This window comes from Balaenoptera acutorostrata, chromosome 17 (genome assembly GCF_949987535.1).
Source record: "Balaenoptera acutorostrata chromosome 17, mBalAcu1.1, whole genome shotgun sequence".
In the NCBI taxonomy this organism is placed as follows: Eukaryota; Metazoa; Chordata; class Mammalia; order Artiodactyla; family Balaenopteridae; genus Balaenoptera; species Balaenoptera acutorostrata.
The window spans coordinates 11,806,009-11,813,981 of NC_080080.1; positions in this window are offsets into that span (position 1 = coordinate 11,806,009).

Here is a 7,973-nt window from a genome sequence, read left to right on the forward strand (position 1 = left end):
CCCTGATAGAGCCAGAAACCCCTGGGGTCATATTTTCCCTTGCTCCATGTGGGAGGAACATGCTTGATGACTGGGTACATCTTCTCAGATGAACAAGGAGTTCTTAATTTGGAATCAGTGTTGACCAACCAGGCTTTGGAAAACAAAGCATTTTCTCACTTGGTTGCTGACATAATCCACAGGGCTGACATGAGTTCACTGTACCAACTTCTCAGAGAAAGTCACTTATGCAGTCTTCTATTGTCTATTTGTCTATTATTATTATTAATCACAGTATTGTTTCATTCTCTACCTTTATTATTTAAGGGGCTCTGATTCTACGCTCCAAGGTTAGGTCTGCGAGCCTTGCCAGAGCTCAGAGGGTAACACGGAGTCAGAGCAGAGGGGTGGGACTCTGTGGAATATGGTTAGGAATAGAAAAATGGACCTTTTGTGACATACAATGCTGCAAGTTTAGAGAATTTAATCAAATTAAATTTCAGATAAAATTACAGAGAAAGCATTTTCATTCAAGTCTCAAATCCTTCATTATTTTAATCTATGGACTGGGATGCTTTTTTAAGAAAAATGTACTGGTCTGAAATAAATCTGTGATGGCCTCGGAAATGTAATGGTGTCAGAGCACATCCTTCCTTCCATCTCCCATTGCAGTGAGTCACTACCTCCTCATCCAGGTTGACCTTTCCCCTCCTATCTTTTTTTTGGCCACGCTGTGCAGCATGTAGGATCTTAGTTCCCTGACCGGAGACTGAACCTGCACCCCCTGCAGTGGAAGCGTAGAGTCTTAACCACTGGACTCCTTCCTTCCATCTCCCATTGCAGTGAGTCACTACCTCCTCATCCAGGTTGACCTTTCCCCTCCTATCTTTTTTTTTTCTGGCCATGCTGTACAGCATGTAGGATCTTAGTTCCCTGACCAGGGATTGAACTGGCACCCCCTGCAGTGAAAGCGCGGAGTCTTAACCACTGGACTGCCAGGGAAGCCCTTCCCCTCCTATCTTGATCATTAATTTCTTAGTTCAGCCTCTATACTCTTTCAGATACTTTTCCCAGTTGTCTCCGGACAAAAGACAGGAGGAAAAGGAAAAGAGTCCTCATGGCCATTGACAGTGTGATGGTTAACAATTAAATTGTATGCTAATTAGGTTTATAGGATATTTGAGTCCATTAAAAAGAAAATATTAGAGCTATATCTTTGAACCAGGAAAGTGGCCCATGATAAATTCAGAGGGAAAAGTAAGCTTCAGAATAGTTGTTTAGTATGGTCCTATTATTATAAAAACAAATAGCCTCCCATATACTTTATGTATGTATATATATGCATATAACCTGGATGTTACATTTGATGACCCTTGAAGTAGGAAATTGGATCGATGGAGAGTATAAAAGGATATGGAGTGTTATTGTGGAAAATAAGTGTCTTTGGGTGTGTGAGTATGCTTGTGTGTATTTAAGTTTAAAGGGACTATAAAATCAGACCCCTAATTTCAACTAAACATACATGTGTTTAGGAAGGAGATTAGAAGTAATATATATACATAATAATAATAGCTGTGCTAGAGAGGCAGAGTCTGAATGTGATTTTCTTCCTCCATTTTCCTTTTTGTTTGAAATGCAGTTTTACCACTTTTATGATATATAGATGAATGATAAATAAAATATATATATAGATGAGAAAGAGAGAGAGAGCTTTAAGTAAGGATTAATTATACAACTATAGACATACTCCTAATGTGTCTAGGACTCAATTTACCCATTTGCAATATGAGGTAGTAGGCTAAAATGTCTCCATATTTCCATTTTCCTGGGATGATTCCTGATTCTATGGATGATTGCCGTGTATCATAGGTCTTTGCTGATTCTACACTAATTCTATATTATATCCCTTGATATACAGATGCCCCTGTACATCAAGGGAGAAAAATGTCATGGACACGTATACTCATCGAATACGAATGTTGCATGGAATACTTAAGGTATTTTAGAGAAACACTCAAGTCATAGTTAGCACATACACCACTAGTCTTAAAAAAAACTTGTGAAGCTGATTGGTTTGTACATGCCATAGATACAGAGAGACCATAATTATAACTGTATTGCCTTTGTCATAGACTGTGGCCACAGCTCTGATACCTTAGCATCAACATGTTGATAACTGTTGGGAGTTGATGTAAAGCAATTAAGCCTTTGGAGTATGGATCTCACTATGTATTTCTCCTGTTTGAACCCTCCTGGTCATCTTCAGCTAGTTTTACTATAAAATGCAATGTCTTGTTTATGCTTATAACTTCAGGCCCCAGTATTCAATGGCATGAAAGTTAGAGTGAATTTCTTATGGTTCCTCAAACTTTGTCAAACCTCTATGCTTCTGCATATATTACTCACTCAGCCCAGACTGCCTTCCACATTCTTTTCAGAACTGGTAAACTTCTACCCTTTAATAAGTAGGAAGAGTATAAAGCAGACAATCAAACTTCTATTTATTCTTGAATGCTTGATGAAATGTAACCTTGTCTTTAAAACCATTCCTGAGCTCATCCCTCTCTCCATTCCCGACCAAGTCCCTGCTCTTATTCTATCCAGCATTTTGTTATTGAACTATTTGCCCATTTCCTCCACTCTGCTGGGAGCTCCTTGAGGGAAGAAGCTATCTTTGTTCTGTCACTTCTAGATCAGTGCCTAACATATACCAGGTACTCAAGAATATGCTTTCAAAAGAATATGCATATACAAATATACATAATGAGATTAAATGTCATATATATTTAAGTGATATATATTTAATTAATTTATATACATGTATAAAATCATTGAAAGAAAGCAAGCAAAATAAAACCAAAAAAAAAAAAATCTACAAACACAGATATTTCTGAAATATAGTAAATAAACTAGATATTTATTAGGTTAATTCAACGCATGGTCCAAAGCCCATACTAGCTGACCTTCTGCCCAAGAGGAACAGAGGAGTTGAAATAAGTGCAGTTTTTGGAATAACGTTCTGCCTATTTGGCTTTTGTAAGAATCCTCAAGTCTGGCTGGACAATTATGGTGTCTTAGGAGTGTGTAATGATTTTCCCTGCCCCCAGCACTCATCAACCCACAGTGTGAAACAATTCTTAGCCATCATGATTTCCTCACAGTTTAATGGGCTTTTGGGGAGAAGGCTTTCATGTCATTGTTAAGTCCCATCTTTATCTTCTTCCCACCCAAGATTTAGACAAGAAAACAGGCTCTGCTAGTGTATCTGTGTCCATGACCTCCGTGTCCTGTGATTGAAGCCCCCCCAGACCGCATTGTCAGAGCCCTTCTCCCGCTGCAGAACAAATCATTCCCTCACCAGGCAAAGAAGAGAGAAGCACTGCTGGATGCCAGATTCAGTTCTCAAATCATTAGCAAGACAATAAAAAAAAAGAGAATTTTTGCGTTTATGGCTAACTCCTCCAAGTAATCATTCTAGGGTATTGGCGATTCAGATTGGGAATGGAATTGTTTCTCTTAAATGGAAGTTAAAGTAAGATTAGTCTCTGGACAGCAGACCTGAAATTCAACCCTGTAGAGTGGGAATGCTCTGTCCTCAACCAGGAGAGCAATGTGGAAGCTAAAATAAGATTGCCAACTTTTGCATGTTTTGAGGGGGAAAAAAAATCAATATTTAATTGTGATCACTGATTTCTTTTAATTTTAAAAAATATATGCAACATTGAAAGCATGAACGTGCATATATTCTCAACTCCTTTTTGTCTGTAAATATTTTTATATTGACGTGTATATTTATTTATTTAAATTTCAACTTACTTCAAAACGGACAATATTTACAGTGACGTGATTTTAAAAATAGAGACGAGCAAAGGATAAATGGGAAATGAAGACAGAAAAAAGTGAAAAAGTCCTAGAACCGGACATGTAATTCACATACAAACTATATGCCATAGGATGTCAAATGTTTCAGAAAAATAAGTGTCTCTGGGTCTCAGTTTCCTAGCATTTAACATAGAGAGGCAAATGTGCAAAGTGTGAAAATCTTGGCTCTTAGCAGATAAAAGTAAATCAATTGCCCAAAAGAACCACACCTATTCTAGATATTGAGATTTGAGAGTAATGTCTCTCACCTCCTAGAGGTGACTATGTACCTGAGCCAGGTTTACAACAACACGTAGTTAATGAAAGAAGAAAGATGTTTGCAGTTTCTTCTCCATCAGGACACGGAAAAAAAGCAAAATACCAAAAGGTCATCTCTTCTTAAGTAGTTTATTGTGACAGTGGACAGTGCCTGGTGCTTAAAAAGAAAATCCATACACTGCTAGAACCATTATCCTGTCCCATTTAGCAAAAAAATAAAATAATTAAATTTAAAAATATCATGGGAAAAATAAATGTTCTTTCATTTATTCACTTGTTTGTTAAACAGTTATGAGCTGCCTCTCTGTGGTTCAAAATATTACACAAATAATTTTTTTTCTACTGATCTCACTCTTTCTCAAATTCAATTATCGTAAAAATGTGAAGACTCGAGCAAATTTGGAAACATTTATTTCACAGTATCTAAGATGCATAGGGTACAATAGACAACCCTCAAAGCCTCTTCCAATTCAAACATTCTATGATGTTGAATGTTAAATAAAATAGCTGGCAAAAAACTGAGTAAACAGAACAAAGAAGTGTGTCTTGAGGGTAGAACTGAACAGGATTTCCTTGGATAGAATCAGTTTACACAGTACAGAAAGAGAAAAATGGCATAGTTCATCCTATTGCCTAGTATATTCCCATTTTTAATCAATCCTCTGCAAATTTACAGATTATTTTGCCTCAGAAACTAAAACTATGTCTAACATGACAGCCAGTGAAAAAGCCTAAGCCTTTTGGAGTCTGAGAGACCTGGATGGAATTCTAGCCTTTTCATATAACTATGTGATCTTGGCAATTTATTTAATCTCTGCAAAATAACAACATATACCTCAATTGTTATGAATAATAAGTAACAATGAAAAGTCCCTAGTATTTTATACAAGGGATTTTTTTATTTTATTTTACTTTTAAATTTTTTTATACAGCAGGTTCTTATTAGTCATCCATTTTATATACATCAGTGTACACATGTCAATCCCAATCACCCAATTCATCCCACCACCACCACCACCCCCGCTTTCCCCCGCTTGGTGTCCATACATTTGTTCTCTACATCTGTATCTCTATTTCTGCTCTGCAAACCTGTTCATCTGTACCATTTTTCTAGATTCCACAAACACGCATTAATATACGATATTTGTTTTTCTCTTTCTGACTTACTTCACTCTGTATGACAGTCTCTAGATCCATCCACGTCTCAACAAATGACTCAATTTTGTTCCTTTTTATGGCCGAGTAATGTTCCATTGTATATATGTACCACATCCTCTTTATCCATTCGTCTGTCGATGGGCATTTAGGTTGCTTCCATGACCTGGCTATTGTAAATAGGGCTGCAATGAACATTGGGGTACACGTGTCTTTTTCAAATATGGTTTTCTCAGGGTATATGCCCAGTAGTAGGATTGCTGGGTCATACGATAATTCTATTTTTAGTTTTTTAAGGAATCTCCATACTGTTCTCCATAGTGGCTGTATCAATTTACATTCCCACCAACAGTGCAAGAAGGTGCCCTTTTCTCCGCACCCTCTCCAGCATTTGTTGTAGACTTTCTGATGATGCCCATTCTAACCAGTGTGAGGTGATACCTCACTGTAGTTTTGATTTGCATTTCTCTAATAATTAGTGATGCTGAGCAGCTTTTCATGTGCCTCTTGGCCATCTATATGTCTTCTATGGAGAAATGTCTATTTAGGTCTTCTGTCCATTTTGTTTTTTTAATTTTATTTATTTATTTATTTATGGCAGTGTTGGGTCCCTGTTTCTGTGCGAGGGCTTTCTCTAGTTGTGGCAAGTGGGGGCTACTCTTCATCGCGGTGCACGGGCCTCTCACTATTGCGGCCTCTCTTGTTGCGGAGCACAGGCTCCAGACGCACAGGCTCAGTAGTTGTGGCTCACGGGCCTAGTCGCTCCGCGGCATGTGGGATCTTCCCAGACCAGGGCTCGAACCCGTGTGCCCTGCATTGGCAGGCAGATTCTCAACCACTGCACCGCCAAGGAAGACCCTGTCCATTTTTTAATTGAGTTGTTTTTTTCATATTGATTTGCATGTGCTGTTTATATATTTTGGAGATTAATCCTTTGTCCGTTGATTCATTTGCAAATATTTTCTCCCATTCTGAGGGTCATCTTTTCATCTTCTTTATAGTTTCCTTTGCTGTGCAAAAGCTTTTAAGTTTCATTAGGTCCCATTTGTTTATTTTTGTTTTTATTTCCATTACTCTACAGGGGGGTCATAAAAGATCTTGCTGTGATATATGTCAGAGTGTTCTTCCTATGATTTCCTCTAAGAGTTTTATAGTGTCCGGTCTTACATTTAGGTCTTTAATCCATTTCGAGTTTATTTTTGTGTGTGGTGTTAGGGAGTGTGCTAATTTCATTCTTTTACATGTAGCTGCTCCAGTTTTCCCAGCACCACTTACTGAAGAGACTGTCTTTTCTCCACTGTATATCATTGCCTCCTTTGTCATAGATTAGTTGACCATAGGTGCATGGGTTTATCTCTGGGCTTTCTATCCTGTTCCATTGATCTATATTTCTTGTTTTGTGCCAGTACCATACTGTCTTGATTACTGCAGCTCTGTAGTACAGTCTGAAGTCAGGGAATCTGATTCCTCCAGCTCCGTTTTTTTTCCCTCAAGATTGCTTTGGCTATTTGGGGTCTTTTGTGTCTCCATACAAATTTTAAGATTTTTTGTTCTAGTTCTGTAAAAAATGCCATTGGTAACTTGATAGGGATTGCACTGAATCTGTAGATTGCTTTGGGTAGTATAGTCATTTTCACAATATTGATTCTTCCAATCCAAGAACATGATATATCTCTCCATCTGTTTATGTCATCTTTAATTTCTTTCATCAGTGTCTTACAGTGTTCTGAGTACAGGTCTTTTACCTCCTTAGGTAGGTTTATTCCTAGGTTTTTTATTCTTTTTGTTGCAATGGAGAATGGGATTGTTTCCTTAATTTCTCTTTCAGATCTTTCGTTGTTAGTGTATAAGAATGCAAGAGATTTCTGTGCATTAATTTTGTATCCTGCTACTTTACCAAATTCATTGATTAGCTCTAGTAGTTTTCTGGTGGCATCTTTAAGATTCTCTACGTATAGTATCATGTCATCTGCAAACAGTGACAGTTTTACTACCACTTTTCCAATCTGTATTGCTTTTATTTTTTTCTTCTCTGATTGCTGTGGCTAGGACTTCCAAAACTATGTAGAATAAAAGTGGCAAGAGTGGACATCCTTGTCTTGTTCCTGATCTTAGATGAAATGCTTTCAGTTTTTCACCATTGAGAATGATGTTTGCTGTGGGTTTGTCGTATATGGCCTTTATTATGCTGAGGTAGGTTCCCTGTATGCCCACTTTCTGGAGGGTTTTTATCATAAATGGGTGATGAATTTTGTCAAAAGCTTTTTCTGCATCTAATGAGATGATCATATGATTTTTATTCTTCAATTTGTTAATATGGTGTATCACACTAATTGATTTGCATATATTGAAGAATCCTTGCATACCTGGGATAAATCCCACTTGATCATGGTGTATGATCTTTTTAATGTGTTGTTGGATTCTATTTGCTAGTATTTTGCTGAGGATTTTTGAGTCTATGTTCATCACTGATATTGGTCTGTAATTTTTTTTTTTTTTTTGTAGTGTCTTTGTCTGGTTTCAGTATCAGGTTGATGGTGGCCTCGTAGAATGCGTTTGGGAGTGTTCCTTCCTCTGCAATCTTTTGGAAGAGTTTGAGAAGGATAGATGTTAACTCTTCTTACTGTTTGATAGAATTCACCTGTGAAGCCATCTGGTCCTATACTTTTGTTTGTTGGAATATTTTTAATCACAGTTTC